This window comes from Phyllostomus discolor, chromosome 7 (assembly GCF_004126475.2).
Source record: "Phyllostomus discolor isolate MPI-MPIP mPhyDis1 chromosome 7, mPhyDis1.pri.v3, whole genome shotgun sequence".
Taxonomy (NCBI): domain Eukaryota; kingdom Metazoa; phylum Chordata; class Mammalia; order Chiroptera; family Phyllostomidae; genus Phyllostomus; species Phyllostomus discolor.
Genome location: NC_040909.2, coordinates 84,604,524 through 84,626,993, shown reverse-complemented (window position 1 = coordinate 84,626,993; position 22,470 = coordinate 84,604,524). Strand labels below are relative to the sequence as shown.

General features: G+C 38.6%; 2 long non-coding RNA genes across 2 annotated transcripts; one reads left to right on the top strand and one right to left on the bottom strand.

The window, feature by feature from the left end:
- Positions 1–383: 383 nt before the first annotated feature.
- Positions 384–14,455, bottom strand: LOC118501698. The gene is made up of 3 exons (XR_004904334.1): positions 14,443–14,455; positions 7,480–7,484; positions 384–465 (listed from the first exon to the last, which is right to left on the bottom strand). It is a non-coding gene; the product is annotated as an uncharacterized LOC118501698 (long non-coding RNA).
- On the top strand, positions 7,256–7,697 carry LOC118501697. Its single transcript, XR_004904333.1, has 2 exons — positions 7,256–7,300; positions 7,558–7,697. It is a non-coding gene; the product is annotated as an uncharacterized LOC118501697 (long non-coding RNA).
- Positions 14,456–22,470: the final 8,015 nt, after the last annotated feature.

Genomic DNA, 22,470 nt, shown 5'->3' with positions numbered 1-22,470 from the left:
CTTAGAGCAAGCCCCTTAACATTTGTTGCAGTACTAGTTTTGTGTTAAGAAACTCCTTTAGCTTTTTCTTGTCTGAGAAGCTCCTTATTTCTCCTTCAATTTTAAATGGTAGCCTCACTGGGTAAGGTAGCCTTGGTTGTAGGGCCCCGGTTTTCATCACCTTGAATATTTCGCGCCAGTTTCTTCTGGCTTGAAATGTTTCTGTTGAGAAATCAGGTAACAGTCTAATTGGTGCTCCCTTGTAGGTAATTATCTTGTTTTCTCTTGTGGCTTTTATGATTCTCTCCTTATTTTTAAGCCTTGTCATTTTAATTATGATATGTCTCCATCTAGACCTGTTTGGGTCCAAATTGTTTGGGTCTCTCTGAACTTACTATACTTCTGTGTCTTTATCCTTCATCAGATGAGGGAAGTTTTCAGTCATTATTTCTTGAAATAGGTCCTTGATCCCCTGCTTGTTCTCTTCTTGTTATTTAATTCCCATGATGCAGATGTTGTTATGTTTCATGTTGTGCAAAATGTTTTTTAAGCTCTCCTTTTTTAAAACTTCTTTTTTCTTTCTGTTGCTGTGCCTGGGTGTTTTCTTGTACCTTGTCTCCCAATTCACTGACTCAATCACCTTCTTCATCTACCCTACTGTTTATTCTTTGCAATGTATTATTTTTTATTTATTTTTTAAATATTTTATTTATTTATTTTTTAGAGAGGGAAGGGAGGGAAATAGAGAGAGAGAGAAACATCAATATGTGGTTGCTGGGGGTTATGGCCTGCAACCCAGGAATGTACCCTTGGCTGGGAATCAAACCTGGGACACTTTGGTTCCCAGCCCGCGCTCAATCCACTGAGCTATGCCAGCCAGGGCTTGCAGTGTATTATTTATCTCAGATATTTCATTCTTTATTTCTGAGCAGTCTTTTTATGGTTTCTATGTCTTTTTTCATGCTCTTGAGTATTCTTATAATCATTACTCTAAACTAACTGATAATTTGCTTGCCTCCATCTCATCCAACACTTCCTCTAGAGAATTCTCTTGTTGTTTCATTTGGTGCCTGTGTCTTTGTCTTCACATTTTGGCTGCTTTGTTTGTTTCTATGCATTAGGTATATCTGCAAGACTCTGGTGAATACCTAAGTGAAACCCTGCCTGTGACTGGCCATGGACAATCTTTTTGGAGCTATCACTGATCCATAGCATCTGGCTTCCTCTGCTTGGTCTGGGCATATTTAGAAGGCATGAGGCTGCACATTAAGACTGGCTGTTACTACCACAAGGCCCAGGGACATGCCAGCTGAAATCTCAGAGCTACCAACAATCTGCCTCTGCCTGTAGGCCTTCTGTAGAGCTAATCAGTGAATGTCTTCCAGCTCTTCTCTTCAGCAGCAGGGCTTAAGCACCACAGTGTATAGCAGAGTAATTTCTGTAGGTATGGCTACTGCTTCCTCTCAGGCTAATAACACCTTTCTCTGCCTGAGAAAGGTGGCCCCTGAGGTATGGGGAATGACTCAGCACAGGAAATCTGGCAACTGTTCCTTCGGCTCTCTCCCTATAGCCACCAGTCCTAGACTCTCTTCAAATGTTTCTAGTCTACTCTGCCCTCCTTCTGCTGAAGCCCAGGGTAAGTGGCTGCAAATGGAATGTTATGCATTGGCCCTTTATGTCTCTGTGTCTCCAATCTTCTCTCCCTGGCGGAAAGAAACCCTAATGCTTTTCACAACTGGATGTTATCATTTCCCTGTTTTTGTGCTGTAGGCTTGGGAGCTCAGATTGGTGTTTAGACCCCACACTTCTCAGGGGCAACTCCCCAGCCACTGAAAACCGTTGCAGGACTTCAGGTGTTGCCCGTGGGATCCCAGCCAGCCCTCTTTTGCTTCCTCTGCACTACCTACCAGTCACGCTGTGGTGATGTGGCTTCTTCTGTCTGTGGTTGTAAGACTTCTCTCCAGCTAGTGTTATGCTGATTATTCAGAATGATTTTTCTATAATTTAGTTGTAATTCCAGATTGGCCCTGGGAGGAGGTTAGTGTAGCTTCCACTTACTCCTCTGCTATCTTGGGTTTCTTAACCTCTTTAAGTCACAATTTCCTCATCTGTAAAATGAAAATTGCCTTTGTACAGAATCTGGCCACTAAGTACTCCATGAATGTAGTCTTATTTTAGTACTAATTTTAGGATCTCTCTTTCAAAATTTGGAGAAAAAAATAATGAAATATTTATTTCAAAAATACTTTCATATTAGGGGTTGGTGAAGGGATATTTGATGTCTTTCATGAAGTAGATAACATGAAGAACAATAATTTCTCTAAACATTAGGTGAAAAATCTTACAACTATAGACACTAAAATACAATAAAATGGTTGAGTATTTTTTTAGAATACATAACATTTTGAATCAACAATCATATTCGATTGTAAACTTCCTGAGAATGGACCTCTAAGTTTTCATTTGAGGGAATTATAGTTCCATGAAAACAGAAACAATTACCTAATAATATTCAGAGATGGTAGGTGATATGAAAATCCAAGCTATTCATACACACTTTGCATGTTTAGTCCATATTTCAATGGACCCATAAAGCTTTTTCAATCTCTTACTTTCTATAATACAGAAATATTACTAAAATTTCCACTGGTATGTAATTGTGTCTTATACTGTCCATTTGCTTGCTTTAAATAATTCCCCAAATTGTTATTGCTAAGTAGAGATGATGGGCTTTTATGTTATCTTCTTATAAAAGATGCAGTAGTTTGGCTACTGTATGAAACACCTTGTGCAGAGCTGGTTGTCAAGATACTTAACATATACTTTTTATGCTGATGTGGAATTCAGGCTTCTTTGGAAAGAACACTAACTCTTCCCAGTATATGAGTATATTTACTGCACTGAGAAAAAACAAATTGGAATAGTGTGCTAATTATTGTACTTACTTGTTCCCTATTCAATTAAAATGAACTGGTCTCAAATCTGCATTCCATGTCTCTTACATTGCTAGGAATGTCTGTCTAGTTAGTGTTTCAGTATTGCAGTTTTGGGAGAGTATTTTAGGAAATAATGTTTGAATTTGTGCTATTTTGGGGCTGACCGAAAAGCTCATCTCCAAGAAGCAAGGTCAGAAATAAAATTGCAACATCCTGAATATTACCCCTGAATGCATATTTTCTCTTTCTGTATTTGGGTATTGAGAAAAGGAGCAATACCCTTTTTACTCTTAGTTGGACAGCATCATCCTCTTTTTAAGGAAGGTTGATTCAAATTCAACCCAAAGCTTAAATAATGGCTGGAGAAAACCTCATTGTGTGAGGTCCTGATAAAAAAGGTATAATGTCAGTGTTCCGGTCAAGCACACCAGCTAAGAAAGAAAGTGGAACATTAAGGTATAACCAAGTTAGAGGTTAACTTGTTTAGATGAGCAGGTGCAGATGGGCTGAGGTTTACTTGGGAGATGGCACTTGGGAAACTCCTGTTGGGATAAAGGGTGACTGATACATAACGCAACTGGGTTCTCTTTGATTTTAGGAGCCATGGATGGTAGGATTTGTTGAATATATTAACAGGGATTTAAAAAATTATTCATGTATGATTTGCGCTGGTTTTCAACTCAAGAAACTCCATTATGAGTTGGACAGGATCTCTCTCCTCTGTCCTTCATTAATTTAATTGTATGACCCCTTCGTGGCAGACACTGATACAGGTGAAGAACTTGCAACAATATCACAGGCAAAAGTACAAAGAATTCATTATCCAGGCTGCTGACATCCAGGCTAATTTTGGAGGGTCATTGTTCCTCTTAGCAGTGGGGAGTGTCTGAGGTGTTGATGGGCAGTCCATTAATATGACAAGTGAAACTTTGCTTTTGCCCTTTTGTGGCCAGTATATAGGTCACTGAACTTCCTGAAAAATGGGATGTGTTATATATACATATAAAATCTCACATTGTGTATTATATTGTTTTAAGCCATGACGCATATAACAACATATTTACATTAGTCTTCTCTAAGCCCTTGTGTTTTATTTAAAATTAACTATTTAATGTTGGCTCTTTCCATGTTTATTCCTGGATACCTTGGTATAACTAGTACTATACTATAGTATTTCCAAACCATTCATGTTTTTACACTTATCTGTACCTTTAATATTCATGCTAATTAAACCCTCATGCATCATTTCCCCTATTTCAAAGACAGCACTATGCAGGTAGGACAGCCAAGATACAGGGACTCTAATCTGATTATTCTAATCAGAATCATCAACATGTCTTTAGTGGCCAACAAGAGCAGAATATCACAAAACAATAGAATGCATTTTGGCATTCCAGGACTAAGTATATTGCTTGTAAAATTCTATTATATACATGTAATGACTGGTGAATGGCATAAACCTTTTTGCTCTGGAATCTTGATATTTATATCCACAATACCCCAAATATAACTGTGTTATATTATACAATTTCAACAATAAAGGAATAGTCAGTGAAAGACTTTTATGAGGTTATATCTTAAAATGAAAGAAAAATTCATTGTCATAAATATATATTCTCTTAGGGTCAAACTAATAAAAACAGAAACTATAAGCAAATTTTTTTAGCCAATTATTATTTTTTAAAGATGAGTAACTTTTTCACTTTAAATTGGTTTGTCAGAGATTTAGATTATGTGGTGATATTCACAATGGGAACAGAAAATGGAATTAACAATGAAACTGATTCCAGGATAGGCAGGGATACATTTGGCTCCCCACTGGCTGATTCAAAAAGACTACACAGAAATTGCATATTACACTTAGTATTCATAAATCATGCAGTTCCTACAAAAAGGGTAAGACTTATTTGCAACAATGTCCCGAAATAAAATAATGGCATTTATTGTGAAATAAACAAATGAACAAAAAACCACTTTGTATATACGTCAAAACTCATATTGATTTTGCAGCAACAGCTAACAGTGGTTTTGCCTTTTTAATCTGTTAGTCTCCTTTAAGTATTTAATCCAGAGGTGGGTGATAGTTTATGTGCAGGCTCATCACTCACATCTCTTGCATGTGGCTGAATGTCCAGACCAGGGGTTTCTGTGCTGACTGCCATTTGTTAGCTGGTCACTGTGGCTGTGCACAGGACTAAAGGTTTTACAGATATTTTCTCATCTAACAAAACCATCATATGATGAAAACCCTGTTGTCATTACTACTATACAGATGAGGAAACAGGCTAACAGTGTACAGAGGGATTCAAACTTTGGACCACTCAATTCGAAGGCCAGCACTTTAAAACTCAGGTTAAATTTTAGGGTTTCTTTTTTTTTTTTTTCTTGTAAATGCCACTGTATCATTTTCCTACTTGCTGCATCTTTAAAACTGATTTCACCACTCTGTTTCCAGTTTTAAAACTAATATCACATTTTTTTTCATGATATACCTTCACATAAAGCATTGTGGGATCAATTCAATATGATGTGGTAGACAGATCAGGGATAAAACCACAGCTGTCAGAATAGAAGGGAATGCTACAGTTAGGCTAGATGAATTTCATAATTTGATGACATGAGGAACTTTTTGGATGAGATAAGTGAATGAGGAAGTATATCCTATAAAGAAGATATGTGAATATTACTCAGCCATAAGAAAAGATAAACTGGCATCTGTGACAACATGGGTAGTTCTTGTGAGTATCATGCTATATAGGGAACTGTTACACATGGCGTGGGAATGTAGCCCAGCTCCTACTCAGAAAAGCCAGTGGGAAGTGAGGTCTGGCACACAGGAGCCAGGCCCACGGATAGGTTTTCCTGTGGGGAATCAGGCCTGCATTGTACCTAGTTTACTATGAGGCTTGCTTTTGCTAAAACTCCCTCACCCTGAATTGAGGCAGCAAATGTTTTCTGCGTATCTTTAACTTCCTAAAATCTGTGTTAAACCTCCCAAGTATGGAGTGTAACGAGTTCAACCAGTTTTCTTCTTGATCTGTGACATCCTTCTCTTTGAAGTAATTAGCAACATTATTTCCTGTGTTATTTGTAAAAGGTAATCACCTACAGCAAACCTGTGCATAGTAAACAAGGACCATCCTCAATGTAATGTACCCAGAAAAGCAATGAAAGCCTGTCCAGGCAGGGGTCAGGGTCCTCTATCTTACTTAGAGAGTGTCCATGCCATCTCTTTTCCTCCACAGGACTTCTCATTGCGGCCACACACAGACCCTGCCAGCCAGCGTCTGCATCAATGCTACACAAAATAAGTCAGACAGAGAAGGACGGGAACCATTGATTTCACTCATATGTGGGATACAAAACAGAAAGCAACAAACAAATAAAACAAACTCATAGACACAGACAGCAGAGTGGAGGTTACCAGATGGGAAGGGGAATGGAGAGGTGAAAGAGTGTAAAGTGGAAATTTATCCCCTTTTATACCCCCTTTATCTCCTTCCATCAACATTTAGGTCATGGGAGGAGAGGTGATGTGGGGTGGTGAACACACTACAATATACAGATGATGGATTGTAGAACTGTTTACTTGAAACTTTTATAATTATAATAAACAGTGTCACCCCAATAAATTCCATTTTTAATAAGTAACTCCTGAAGTCTGACACAAATAATGTACAAATGCCAGGACCAAAGCTGAGTGCTTTGGTTTATTGCCCTAGATTTGCTTTCTGAACCAAAGCTAGTGGTTCCTCTGAATTCTTCTCACAACATCTGTTTCCTTGATAACAGTAGCATCACTATATCAAAAAAATCACTTACTAGTATGGTGGGCCAGTTTCCATTTTTATTGGTCATTCTGAGTTTTCCCTAAATTTGTATCTTACTCTTGGCCCCAAAAGGACCAGCATAGAAAGTGTATTAATTTATCAAAATAAGCATTTAAAAATTATGATTATTAAATTAGACTTGTCAAGTACAGTACATCTTACCCTTTTTAGGCACTACTTAAACCTTAACATATTTTATCTTTTAAATATATTTTATTGATTATGCTAATAGAGTTGTTCCAATTTTTCTCTTTTTGTCTCCCTCCACTTGGTAACCCCCATTCCCTTTAGCAATCTATCCCCTTAGCTCATGTTCATGGATCATACATATAAGTTCTTTGGCTATTGCATTTTTATGCTATTCTTAACATCCCCTGTCTATTTTTTGTCTACCAATTATGCTTCTTAATCCCTGCACCTTTTTCCCTATTTCTCCTTCCACTTCCCAAATGATAACCCTCCATATGATCTCCATATCTAGGATTCTGTTCTGCTTGTTTCATTAGTTTATTTAGATTTAGTTGTTGACAGGTGTGAATTTATTGCCATTTTAATGTTCACAGATTTTGATTGTTATTCAAGTACAGTTGTCTCTATCCCCCTACCACTACCCCCTACCCCAACCATATCCCCCTCCCACCCTCAATCCTGCTTACCTTTGGCTTTGTCCATGTATCATTTATACATGTTCCTTGACAATCCTTCCCCCAATCTCCCCAATCTCCCCCTCTCACCTCCTCTCTGGTTACTATCAGTTTGTTCTCTATTTCAATGTCTCTGGTTATATTTTGCTTGATTGTTTTGTTGATTAGGTTCATAGTTTTGATCTTCTTTTTCTTAAATAAGTCTTGTTAGCATATCATGTAACAATGGCTTGCTGATAATGAACTCCTTTTGCTTTACCTTGTCTGGGAAGCACTTTATCTGTCTTTCCATTCTAAATGATAGCTTTGCTGAACAGCATAATCTAGGCTTTAGGTCTTGCTTTTCATCACTTTGAATACTTCTTGCCAGTCCCTTGTAGCCTGCAAGCAGCTTTTTTTTTGAGAAATCAGCTGACAGTCTTATGGGAACTCCTTTGTAGGTAACTCTTGGGTTTTCTCTTGCTACTTTTAAGATTCTTTCTTTATCTTTAACTTTTGACATTTTGATTATGATGTGTCTTGGTGTGGTCCTTGTTGGGTCTATCTTGTTTGGGACTTTCTGTGCCTCCTGGACTGGTACATCCATTTCCTTCACCAAGTTAGGAAAGTTTTCTTTCATTATTTTTCCAAATAAGTTTTCACTTTTTTGCTCTTTATCTTCTCCTTATACCTGTATTATTTGAATGTTGGTATATTTGAAGTTGTCCCAGAGGCTCTTTAGCTTATCTTTATTTTTTGGGTTTCTTTTTTATTCTTGCTGTTCTGATTGAATGTTTTTTTCTCCCTAATGTTCCAAATCATTTATTTGATTCTGAGCTTCATCCACATCACTGTTGTTTCCTGTAAATTTTTCTTCATTTCACCTAGTGTAACCTTCATTTCTGTGAGGTCTTTTTTATGTTGTTGAAGTACCCAAGTGGTTCCTGAGCATCTTAATAACCAGTGTTTTGAACTTTACATCTAATAGATTGCTTATCTCCATTTTTGTTTAGTTCTTTTTATGGAGTTTTGTTCTATTCTTTCATTTGGGCCATATTTCTTTGTCTTCTCATTTTGGCAGCCTCTTTGTGTTTGTATGTATTAGGTAGAGCTGCTTTGACTCCCTGTCTTAGTAGTGTGACCTATTGTAGAAAAGCATACCAATAAATTGGATGAAGTGGATTCTTAGGTAATCTCTGAGAAGGGTAACCCATGCCAACCAGGTTGATGGAGACTCTGATACGGTGTCACTGCTCTGGGGCTCAGAAAGGGGACAATGGCTGCTTCCTGACCTCTGGTGTCTTTTTTTTCCCAGGAGGAAGCTGTCCTTTGGTACTTTCCCTGATGCCAGACATCTCAGTTTCTTCCTGTATGCCACTGGTGCCCTTCCAGCTACAGATCTGGTGATGGAGACCAGAGGAAGTGAGTCTGCCTAAGTCCTAAGTCCATTATGGGCCCTTTAAAAGGAAATGCTTGAGAATCCCTGTTTCTTCTGCTGTCCCAATCCCCACTGGTTTTTATAGCTGGAAGTTATGCAGACTTACCTTTCTGGCACTGGAGCCCTGGGTTGGGTGTTCTGGGTTGGGGCTGAGATCCCTCAACCCTGAGGTATCCCTCCTGATTTTTACCCCCCCACAAGTGGGTGTGGGACCACCCATTCTGTGTCTCTATGTCTCTACATCTTCACATCTCCTCCTCTCCTACCTGTATGAATAAATGTATCTGTTTTATTTTTTTGTTTGTTTTTTAGACATCCACACAGATAAATTTTCTGATGATTCTTGGTGACAATTGTTTTGTAGTTTAGTGGTAATTTTTGCTCTGGTTGTGCAAGGAGGCAAGCCATGTTTAGCTACACTTTGATCACAAATCTGCTTTTATGTTTCATTCTATACCCGCCTTCCCACATCCAAGGACCACAGTCTTCCTGTACTTCAAGCTCTAATGCTGAGGCAAAATAATCTTATTCTCTCAAGACTGTGAGGGGAATGTCCAGCCAAGATGGAGGCATAGGTAGACACATTTTGCCTCCTTGCACAACCAAGATAGGGACAACAATAATTTAGAAACAGAATAACAATCAGAATGACAAAAAATTGATCTGAATGGAAGTTGGACAATCAAGAAGTTAAAATAGACACATTCATCCAGATCAGTAGGAGGGGCAGACCCGGACAGCCAGCTTGGGTCGAGGCGCAGAGAGCAGGGACTGTTGGGACTGGGTGAGTAAGGTATCCGGGGCACACAAGACCACAGCGGGTGGACCCTGAGCATGTAAGTGGCAGCTGGCACACCCCAGCTGAGGGGTGGCAAATGGCAGGCCCTTGTGAAGCAAGGCATTGCCTGCAACCCAGGATCACAGTGCTGGGAAATAGAGCCTTGGGGCACTGATTGAAAACACCTGTGGGGGTTGAGGTGCAGGAAGATACTCCCGGCCTCACAGGAGAGATTCTTGGAAAGTTGCATGGTGTGCACAAGCCCACCCACATGAAAATTGGCACCAGAGGGGCCTAGTTTGCTCAGAGGAAGCAGTGGAAGAGACTTAGGTCCTATGGCAAGCGGAACAAGTGCCATGGTTCCCTCTCAGATCCTGCCCCCACATACAACATCACAACCCAGCAACTGGGGTGCCCCACTCTGGTGAACACCTAAGGCTCTGCCCCTCATATGTAACAGGCATGACCAGACCAAAGGAGGGGGGACTGGATCAAACAGAACTGAAAGGTCTACCAACCAGTACTTTTAAGCAATCGAGAGATAGCCAACCTATCAGATGCAGAGTTCAAAGCAATGGTGATCAGGATGCTCATAGAATTGGTTGATTTTTGTTGCAAATTAGATGGAAAAAATGAAGGCTACAATAAGGGAAATGAAGAAAAATGCACAGGGAACCAATAGTGATGGAATGAAAGCTGGGTCTCACACTGGGCTGCATAGGTTTTTTGAATTGGTGTTTCAGGATTGTAAGGGTATAATCCCAGCAGCGGAATTGCTGGATCAAAAGGCAGTTCCATTTTTAGTTTTCTGAGGAAATTCCATACTGTTTCCCACAGTGGCTGCATCAGTCTGCATTCCCACCAATTGTACTAGGTTTCCCTTTTCTCTACAACCTCACCAGCACTTGTTTGTTGATGTGGGTATGATGGCCATTCTGACCAGTGTGAGGTGATATCTCAGTGTGGTTTCAGGGATCATTTCTATATTTTGTGGTATGGTACTACTTTTATATCTTATTTCTGTGCTTGATTATTTACTTCTTTCTTAAATATCCAAGTAACAAAGAACATACAGGGTTTGGCACAAATAATGCCCCTCTTTACTACAAAATCCTTATTACAAAATCATAAGCATATAATTCTATAACATAACAATATCACACTCAAGCACACCATGTCAAATTTTAGGTGAAATGTTCAAATTAAAACTATAAATTATTATACCCATATTATTATCCTACCAACCACACTCAACCAGGCCTTACTTCAGCTAGACCCTATATGTACATATTTATCCTCAGCTGAAGACATCTTTTTTCCTATTGCTTTTTAAGAAAGAGAGTAAGGCAAGAGAGAGTGAGAAAGACAGAGAAAGATGAAAGAGAAACATCATTTGTTTGCCTCTCATATGTGCTCTGACTAGGGGTTGAACCTACAACCTGGGTATGTGGTCCTGACCGGGAATGGAACCCACAACCTTTCAGTCTGTAGGATGATACTCTACAACTGACCCATACTGGCCAGGGCCAAAAAGAATATTTTTAAAGTAGAATTTTAAATGATTTGTTTTTCTTTCATTTCAAATGAATTCTTCATATCTGTTCAAATAGAATCCTCTCTTGAAACCTAGCTTGAGTTCTGGAAAAATAATATGAAAAATATTTCTTTGGACCACAAGATTTCATATAGATTTCATATAAGGAATTTGAGGGAAGAAAGCCTGAAGAAATTTCAGATGTCAGACCATAGTTTTCAACAAACATTAATAATTTAAAAATCAAGGATTGAATTTAATAGAGTCCTCTAAAGAACTTTACCTGTTAAACCTCAAATCATTTGTTTAGTGTAAATTTTAAACAAGTATTTTTAACCTAGATCATATGGCTCTTTAACTGGTTTTGTAATTAAATAATATCAACATTTGAGATGTGATCTAATTAGGGAATAAAGAGTGATGCTTACTTTCATCTGCACAATTACATGTGTTATCAACATAAATATTTGTTTTGAATGATAATCCACTTTTATATTTGCTACCCTATTTTTATTAATTTCAAAAAATGCTTCAATTAAGATTTATATAAAATGGAATGTAGTAATAAAGATGTATGTGGCAATCAAGGCAGCCCATATTCCAACAATTCCAGAACATCAAACCAATTATCCAGCTTGACCACTAACACATCAATTCTGTACCAAGTAGGAGTTTCTTCCTGCCAATGCTTTAAGAAGCCATATAACAACTCCATCAAATTATGAATTTATTTGTTTTTCATAGCAAGATTTTTAGTAAGAGAGATGGTTAATATATCAAGAATATAAAAATATTGATAAAAAGATAAATCAGAAAATATTCTTGTTCAGATAATATTTTCTGGGTCTGCATGACCATAGTTCAATTCTCCTTCAATTAATATTGGATGCCTTAACTAGTATAAAGTGTACTTATTTTGAAACTTCATTTTTATTATTTTCATTTTAATAAAACTATTTCATAGTCATTTAGAAGAACCTAATCAACAAAACAAACAAATGAGCAAAATAGAATCAGAGACATGGAAATAAAGAACAAACTGGCAGTAACCAGAGGGGAGAAGGCAGTGGGATAATGGGGGTAAGAAGCAGAAGGGTCAAGACAAAGAATATTGTATAAAGGACCCATGGGCAAAGACAACAGTGGAGAGGATTGAAAGTGGAAGGTGGGTGGGTGGGTAAGACAGGGGAGAGTAATATGGGGGGTGGGGAATGAGGACAACCGTAACTGAACAACAATAAATTTTAAAAAAAGTTAATAGATACATATTATATCTGGACTTGGTTACAAATAAATGTATTATTCCATTTAATTCTATGTCTTACTCTACCCATCCAATGGCCTGGTGGTTTATGATGTCATATCTTTTCAACAACTCTGCGTGTTGACTCCTCAGTTGTCCTCCAATATCCCAAGAACCCCTGGGACTTTGCCCATACTGTTTATGCCTGGACCTATTTAGGAAGAAGCAGAACTCACTACTTCATTTTTTTGTGAGTGTCTGATCAAATGTCACCTTAATCACAGAGCCTTTTTCTATTTATCTTATAGAAAAGAGCAGCTCCCCACTCTACCTTCCAAGTTGTCTTTCCCTCTAGCTTGCTTTGTTTTTCTCCATAGTACTTAGCATCACATGGAATATTATACATTTACTCATATTTACATTTCACTTTCCTTCCCCCAATAGAACTTTGGTTTGTACATTGCTACAGTCATAGCATAAGAGCAGTGTCTGGAAAGTAATATAATAGGTGATCAATAACTATTTCTTTAAGTGACTAAACTTAATTAAACAGATATGGATTTTTATGTCCAAACCATTGGACTATGATCTGAGGACACTTCAAACAAGAATAAAATAGAGTGAAGAGTAGAATCAACACATAAATTTCAATGTACAAGAGAGAATCATAGAAAGTATAAGAAAATTATAATTATCTGGATCTAAGATGGCGTCGGAGTAGGAAGGAGCAGATTTGGCTTTCCTCTGCTCAGGGGAGAGAGTCCTGACCGATCTTTGGAGTGGAAAGGCAAGCAACCAACATATTTCAGCATTTTTGAGAACGGAGGACCAAGGATAGTGGCAGAACCGAAAGAACAAAGAACAGATCGCTGCATCAAGGTAGGCTCCCGGGACAGGCGTGTGGTACCGGGGCTGCAGCCCCAGGCCCGGGGGCCGCGGCTGGGTTTGCCATAGTGTTAGTGGGAGAGAGCCAGGTCGGCTGCTCCCTCCCCAGCCGAGCAAGGTCTGGGCGGCTCTGGGAGGAGTCCAGGTGCTGGCGGGCACACCGGGTGGCGAGCAGCTTTGGAGGCAGTGAACGCCAGAGCCGAGTCGCGCTGCGGACCCGGACTCCCAGGGTCACCGTTCTGGCTGGAGCTTTGGCGGTGAGAGAAACTGGGCCATTGGAGAGCGGCAGGCTCGATCAGGAGGAATTTCCCAAGAGTGAATGGACACAGACACTGTTTGGGGAATTCTCCTGAAGTGATCAGTGGCTCTGGCCTGTTTGCTCCCCAGCTGTGAGCACGCAGGCTGCGGACAGGCCGCGCCCGCCCGCCCGCGGGGGCACCGGCGTGCGGCAGACGGCCGTGCAGGCAGCAGACGGGCCGCGCCCGCTCACGGGAGCGCGGGGAGCGCGGGTCGCGCCGGGCGGGCGGCGGACGGGCCGCGGAGCCAGTGCGAACCCCAGGGGCCTAGGAAGAAAAGCCAAACAAGTCATCCTTCAGACTGCCTCAGCCAGCAAGAGCAGAAAGACCGGTTTGGCCACTTTGAAATCAAGAGACTTTTTAATTTGATTCTATTTTTTTAACAATTTTTAATTTTTTAAGTTTTATTGTTTTTATTCTCTTTTGATTTCTTTTTCCTCTCTTACCTGATTTCTTGTTTTATTCCTTCCTCCTTCCTGTCCTCCAATTTTATCTCTTCTTCCTGCCTTCGTCTGCCTTTTCTATTTTTTACTTTTTTCAATTTTTTCCTAAATATCTACAAGTGAGACAAAATCCTGGAACGGTGAAAAGACCAAAGTTGAACCCAAAGAAGGGGCATCACAACAGCTGGGACAGTGAGATAAATGTCACTCTGCTATTACAGAGAACCTGCAAGTTATTGCAAATTTGTATTATTATTATTTTTCCAGTGTTCCTACATCTTTTTTTTTTTAACAATATTTTTATATCCCTCTTATTTTTGTATAGCCTGCTTTGCTAGGCTGGTTTTATTGTATGACCTGACAGCTTTCCCCTGATATCTCTTTCTATACCGTATTACTAATCTACTGCCCATTAACCCACCTGTGTCCTATAAGCATACTACTCAATGTTCGGTACTCCATATCCTTATTACCTAGATTTCATAGACTCTGCCATATGAATGTTGCCATAATATTATTGTAAATAACTGCTGTTCCATGCAAGTGTAATTACTTCACAACACCCGCCCCCCCCAGATCGTAGCCCATTTCAAAGTTTCCTGAACTCTATTACTGTAGTGGTTAACTCTATTCTCTCACACACTACACCTATTTACTACCCTTTACTCTCACCTTACCCCAGAATCTGACCACCCACAACCTCTCTGCTTTATAGATCCAACTCACAATCCTTCCTCCCCCAACAAGAGTCTTATCTTCTTTCCATCCTTTCTAAAAATCAGCTAGCTGGGTGGAAGACCACGGTTAACACTATACATAGTGAAAGGATCTCCTATATCTTCCCTACTTGCTACTACTGTAAATAGCATAGAATTCTCGGTTGCTGTCTTAAACCATTTTGCCCTCCCCTCCATCTGATGACAAAAAAGAATAGGTGGAGGAGGTGAACACCAGGATACCCACTGGAAGAGGAAACCCAACAACAAAGGAACCACTAACAGATAACAGCAGAAGAAGGTGAAGGAGGGAGTAGTAACCACACAAACCTCAATCCAGGGCTTATCTGGAAATACAACTAAACAGTAGAGACAGTACCCAATACAAACAACTGAACAAGATTTCTTTAAACCTTGTACACACAGAAGAACCAGCCTCAACACAACCTGCCCTCACCAGCACAACAAAATATAGAAGGTGGTGGACAGAGTGACCCACATTTAACCAGCTGGCGGGAAGGAACCACCAAAGAAAGACTCAACAACAATCAGAACCCAAAGGCAAACACAAAGCCAACTTAAACAACAGCCCAAGACCAGCGAGCTTGGGGGGTCAAGGAAACAGTACCACTGAAACTCACTGCTACTCTACTAAAGAAGTTCACATCATAAACCGAGGGAGCCAGAACAGATCAATATAAGAAGCTGAGGTGAACAAGAAGAGTCTCACAAACAATGGGAAGACAAAGAAATACTCCCCAAATGAAAGGAAAGGAGGAAGCCTCAAAAAGAATGCTAAATGAAACAGAGGCAATTCAACTATCAGATATTGAATTCAAAGCAGTGATTGTCAGGAAGCTCAATGAGCTCACAATGAGCTACGAGAAACTACAGGGAAGCTACAATGAACTCAATGAAAACTACATCAGCATAAAAAAGGAAATAGAAACTCTCAACAAGGGCCAAGAGGAAATGAAGAATACAATCTCTGAAATGAAGAACACAGTAGAAGGAATGAAAAGCAGGATCGATGAAGCAGAAGATCGGATCAGCGAGCTAGAGGACAAAATAGAAGAAAACACCCAGAAAGAGCAAGAAAGGGAAAAGAGGCTCAGAAAGAATGAAGAGGGATTAAGAGAAATGCAAGACAATATGAAACGTAATAATATCCACATAATAGGGATACCAGAAGGAGAAGAGAAAGAACAAGGGATAGAAAACCTAGTTGAACAAGTGATGATGGAAAACTTCCCTAATTTGATGAGACAAAAAGTCACACAAATACAGGAAACACAGAGAGTCCCAATCAAGAGGAACCCAAGGAGGCCCACCTCAAGACACATCATAATTAAAATGGCAAAATTTCAAGACAAAGAGAGAATCTTAAAGGCAGCAAGGGAGAAGAAGGAAGTAACATACAAGGGGGCCCCAATAAGGCTAACAGCTGACTTCTCAATGGAAACACTCCAAGCCGGAAGAGAATGGCAAGAAATAATCGAAGTAATGAGAACCAGAGGCCTGCAACCACGACTACTTTACCCAGCAAGGCTCTCAATTAAGATAGAAGGCCAAATAAGAAGCTTCTCAGACAAAAGAAGTCTAAAAGAATACACCTCCACTAAACCAACTCTGCAAGAGATGCTGAAGGGACTGCTTTAAGGAAAGAAAGGAAAAGAGAGAGTGAGAGAGGATCACACGTACATAAAAGGCAATGAATAAGTACCTATCAATAATAACCTTAAACGTAAATGGACTAAACGCTCCAATCAAAAGACATACAATAGCTGATTGGATAAGAAAACATGACCCACACATATGCTGTCTACAAGAGACCCACCTCAGGATAAAAGATCTGCACAGGTTGAAAGTGAAGGGCTGGAAACAAATTTTCCAAGAAAATGGACAGGAGAAAAAAGCCGGGGTAGCAATACTCATATCTGACAAAATAGACTTCCAAAGAAGATCCATAAAGAGAGACCCAGAAGGTCATTTCATAATACTCAAGGGAAGAATTCACCAAGAAGACATAAATATTGTAAATATATATGGACCCAACATAGGAGCACCTAAATACATAAAGAAAATCTTAGAGGACTTCAAGAAAGATATGGACAGCAACACAATTATTGTGGGGGATTTTAACACCCCTCTATCAAAAATGGACAGATCTTCCAAACAAAACATCAACAAAGATATTGTGGCATTGAACAATACCCTAGACGAGCTGGGCTTTACTGATATTTACAGAACCCTCCATCCCAAAGAAGCTAAATACACATTTTTTTCAAATGTACATGGAACATTTTCAAAGATTAACCACATGATAGGACACAAAACAAGCCTCAACAATTTCAAAAAAATTGAAATCATACCAAGCAATTTCTCGGATCACAAGGGACTGAAACTAGAAACCAACCACAAGGAAAAAAACCCAAAACACTCAAATTCATGGAGATTAAACAGCATGCTATTAAACAATGAATGGGTCAAGAATGATATTAGGGAAGAAATCAAACGGTTTTTGGAAACAAATGAAAACGAACTCACAACAACCCAAAACTTATGGGACACAGCCAAGGCAGTCCTGAGAGGGAAGATCATAGTGATACAGGCCCACCTAAAAAAGTTAGAAACATTTCAAACAAACAACCTAACCCTACATCTACAAGAACTCGAGGAACAACAACAAAGACAGCCCAGAGCAAGCAGAAGGAAGGAAATAACCAAGATCAGAGCAGAATTAAATGACATAGAGACTAAAAGCACAATTCTAAAGATCAATGAATCCAAGAGTTGGTTCTTTGAAAAGATAAACAAAATCGACAAGCCTTTAAGCAGACTCATCAAGAAAAAAAGAGAGAAAACCCAAATAAACACAATCAGAAATGAAAGAGGAGAGATTACAACAGATACCACAGAAATACAAAGGATTGTAACAAATTACTACAAAGAGCTGTATGCCAAGAAATTTGAAAACCTAGATGAAATGGACAAATTTCTAGAAAAATATAACCTTCCAAAACTCAATAAAATGGAAGCAGAAAGCCTCAACAAACCAATAACAGCAAAAGAAATCGAAGCAGTAATCAAAAAACTCCCAACACACAAAAGCCCTGGACCAGATGGTTTCACAGGAGAATTCTACAAAGCATTTAAGGAAGAACTAACACCTATCCTTCACAGACTATTTCAAAAAATCCAAAAAGATGGAAGACTACCAAACTCTTTTTATGAGGCCAACATCATCTTAATTCCTAAACCAGATAAAGACACAACAAAGAAAGAAAACTACAGGCCAATATCGCTGATGAACATTGACGCTAAAATCCTCAACAAGATACTGGCAAACCTCATCCAACAGTACATTAAGAAGATCATACACCATGACCAAGTTGGATTCATCCCAGGTATGCAAGGATGGTACAATATACGCAAATCAGTAAATGTAATACATCACATAAACAAAAGCAAAGACAAAAACCACATGATCATATCGATAGATGCAGAAAAAGCATTTGATAAGGTACAGCACCCATTTATGATAAAAACACTCAGTAAAGTGGGAATAGAGGGAGCATTCCTCAACATAATAAAGGCCATATATGAGAAACCTACAGCCAACATTATACTCAATGGGCAAAAATTAAAATCTTTTCCACTAAGAACAGGAAGAAGACAAGGATGTCCACGTTCACCACTTCTATTCAATATAGTACTGGAGGTTCTAGCCACAGCAATCAGACAAGAAAAAGAAATAAAAGGAATCTAAATCGGAAAGGAGGAAACAAAACTGTCACTGTTTGCAGATGACATGATAGTGTACATAGAAAATCCTATAGACTCCACCAAAAAACTGCTTGACCTAATAAATGAATTTGGTAAAACAGCAGGATACAAAGTCAATATCCAGAAATCAAAGGCATTTCTGTACACCAACAATGAAACAGCAGAAGCAGAAATCAAGAAAAAAATCCCATTTGAAATAGCAAAAAGGAAAATAAAATACCTAGGAATAAACCTAACCAAAGAGGTAAAAGACCTGTATTCAGAAAACTACATAACACTGAGGAGAGAAATCAAGGAAGACACAAACAAATGGAAACATATACCGTGTTCATGGATTGGAAGAATTAATATCATCAAAATGTCCATACTACCAAAAGCAATCTACACATTCAATGCAATACCGATTAAAGTACCAATGGCATATTTCACAGACATAGAACAAACACTTCAACAATTTATATGGAACCATAAACGACCCCAAATAGCTGCTGCAATTTTGAGAAAGAAGAGTAAAGTAGGAGGAATCACAATACCTGACATTAAACTATACTACAAGGCCACTGTAATCAAAACAGCCTGGTACTGGCATAAAAACAGGCACATGGACCAATGGAACAGAACAGAGAGCCCAGAAATAAACCCAAGCCTCTACGGTCAATTAATATTCGACAAAGGAAGCAGCAACATAAAATGGAATAAAAATAGCCTCTTCAACAAATGGTGTTGGGAGAACTGGACAGCTACGTGCAAAAAAATGAAACTCGAGCACCAACTTACACCTTATACAAAAATAGATTCAAGGTGGATAAAAGACTTAAATATAAAGCGTGACACCATTAAAGTCCTAGAAGAGAACGTAGGTAGGAAAATCTCAGATATTTCACGCAGAAACTTTTTTACTGACTTGTCTCCTAGAGCAAGGGACATAAAGGAAAGAATAAACAAATGGGACCTCATCAAAATTAAAAGCTTTGCACAGCTAAGGAAAACAGTATCAAAATAAAAAGAGAACCAACTGTATGGGAAAACATATTTGCTAATGATACCTCAGACAAGGTTTTAATCTCCAAAATATATAAAGAACTTACGTGACTCCACTCTAAGAAGACAAGTAACCCAATTAAAAAATGGGCAAATGACTTGAACAGACAATTCTCCAAGGAGGACATACAGAAAATCCAAAGACACATGAAGCGATGTTCAATATCGCTAGCCATCAGAGAGATGCAGATTAAAACCACAATGAGATACCACTTCACACCAGTCAGAATGGCCATCATAAACAAAGCAACAAACAACAAGTGTTGGAGAGGTTGTGGAGAAACGGGGTCCCTAGTGCACTGTTGGTGCGACTGCAGACTGGTACAACCATTATGGAAAGCAGTTTGGAACTTCCTCAGAAAACTAAAAATGGATCTGCCTTTTGACCCAGCAATTCCATTGCTGGGACTCTATCCTAAGAACACTAAAACACCAATACAAAAGAACCTTTGCACCCCGATGTTCATAGCAGCACAATTTACAATAGCTAGGTGCTGGAAGCAACCTAGATGCCCATCAGTAAATGAATGGATCAAAAAACTATGGTACATTTACACAATGGAATTCTATACAGCAGAAAGAAAGAAGGAGCTCATACCCTTTGTAACAGCATGGATGGAGCTGGAAAGCATTATGCTAAGTGAAACAAGCCAGGCAGTGAAAGACAAATACCACACGATATCACCTTTAACAGGAATCTAAACAACAAAACAAAACAAAACAAAAACTAGCAAAATATAACCAAAGACACTGAAATAGGGGATAGTCTGACAGTGGCCAGAGGGGAGAGAAGAGGGAATTTCAGGGGGGAATGGGTAGGGATTACAGGAACAAATTTGGAGGACACATGGACAAAAACTAAGGGTGGGGGGTAATGGGGGGAAGGGGGGAGGGTTGGGTGGAGGGGCTGGAACGGGAGTAGGGGGGAGAAAACTGTACTTGAACAATGATTGAAATAAAAAAAAAAGAAGAAAATTATAATATCTGAAAAGAGAGAAGAAAAAGAGAAATTTGACTTGGAAATGGGAGAGATCTTTAAGAAGGATGTGGCTTTTGAGTGAAATGATTTCTCTACATGAAGATGTTGATGAGTCTGTTCTTTAACAAGAGATGCGTGAGCAAAGCCAGGAACAATTGCATAGTCTGATAAAGCCTAGAACTAGGGGACATCAGGGAGGCAGTATGCAGTGAGTGATGATGATGCAAATGTCTGTGTGATAATGTCATGCTTGTATTTGATTTTCCAGTTCAGTGACTCTTAATATTTGGGAATACAAGAACAATTTCTTTAAACATTTAAACATAATTATATCTAATGTGATATATTATTTTAAATAAAATATAAAATATGTGACATACTTTTACAAATTTAGTACCACCTTTTAAATATATTTGATTAAACATATCACTTTAGAAGCAACATCAGTCTATGTCTATATATGTGTGTGATACATATGGGTATATATACATATAAGTATACTTTTCACCATTATACAGGCAATGAATAATGTTTTTATGGATTCTAGGACCTTCTGCAGTAAGTCCATAGCATGTTCTCACATGCATGTGAGAACATGGGCCTAGAGCCCCAGTCTAGGCAATGAGAACCATACAATGTCTTTGAGGAAAAGACTCATATAATGAAAACTAGGTTGTGGAAATGCTGACCACTAGAGATGAAGACACTTTAGACAACATCTGTACATTGTCCACTGAAGTTATGGAGGAAAATATTGCAACCATCAGAGATAACAGACATTGGCTACAATTACAGGGAGAGACCAATGATTGGTATTCAAGTTCCTGAAGTGATCTCATCAAGTATTCCCATAATAAAATGGATAATGTCACCTAAAAGTATCATTAGCAATCAGAAAGCAATATTTGTTGCTATTTAGTAAAATAAGATAAAATATTACACACCTAGAATTAGAGGTACACTGTTTGCTGTGGTATGGGGATTGCAGCATTTTCAAAAATCTATATCTATATCCTACTCTAATGCTTCTCTAAGTATATATTTTTAAAACATACTCATTTTTAAGAGTTTATCCCTATGTATTTTTTAACTTTTTAAATTGTTGTTCAAGTAGTTGTCTCCATTTTCCCTTCACCTCCCCACAATCCCAGACATCCCCACTTCCTACACTTGATACTACCCCCCTTTGGTTTTGTCCATGTGTCTTTTACAGTTGTTCCTGAAAACCTTTCCTCCTTTTCCTCCCATTATCCCCTCACACGTCCACTCTGGTTAATGTCAGTTTGTTAAAAAAACAGATATTTTCTCAAGGTCATCTAGAATTTCATCAAGAGAAGTTACAGGTATACCTTGTTTTATACATAACATGAGTTTTTCAAAGTGTAAATACAAACTGCACATTTTAATAAATAGAATTATGTAATATATGTGAAAAATTCCATACTTAAACTTTTAAAGAAAGTTATACAAATGATGACTCCACCTCAATCTAATTTGTAAAAACATGTTTCCATACATTAAAGTTTCTTAAAGTGGTTTCTACTTATTTGGCTCTGGTATAAACAATGTCTGGCATAAGCAAAAGTTTTTAATGCCCACCCTCTCCACCCTGTTCTGTATCTAATTGACAGTCATTATGCAGTTACACACAAGAAAGGTCTGCTATCCAAATGAACATGGAAGCTGTTTCATTTTCCATAGCAATTGCTCCAACCTCCCCTTTCCTGTTCCTCCTCAGAGAATTATAAATAACCAACCTCAATAGGAGGAATGGATTTCAAAGTCCCTCATGAATTTTCAGAGGCTTAGTGCAGTTTATATTTTAAAATATCTTTTATAAGAGTATTTGTTCTGCCCCTCTTTAAACCTCTGGCAGAGCTCCAGGCACCTTTGCTACTCTCTTGTCAGGTTCTCTCAAAGAAAGTTGTATTATTTTTACTAAACATTATCATATTAAATCTTT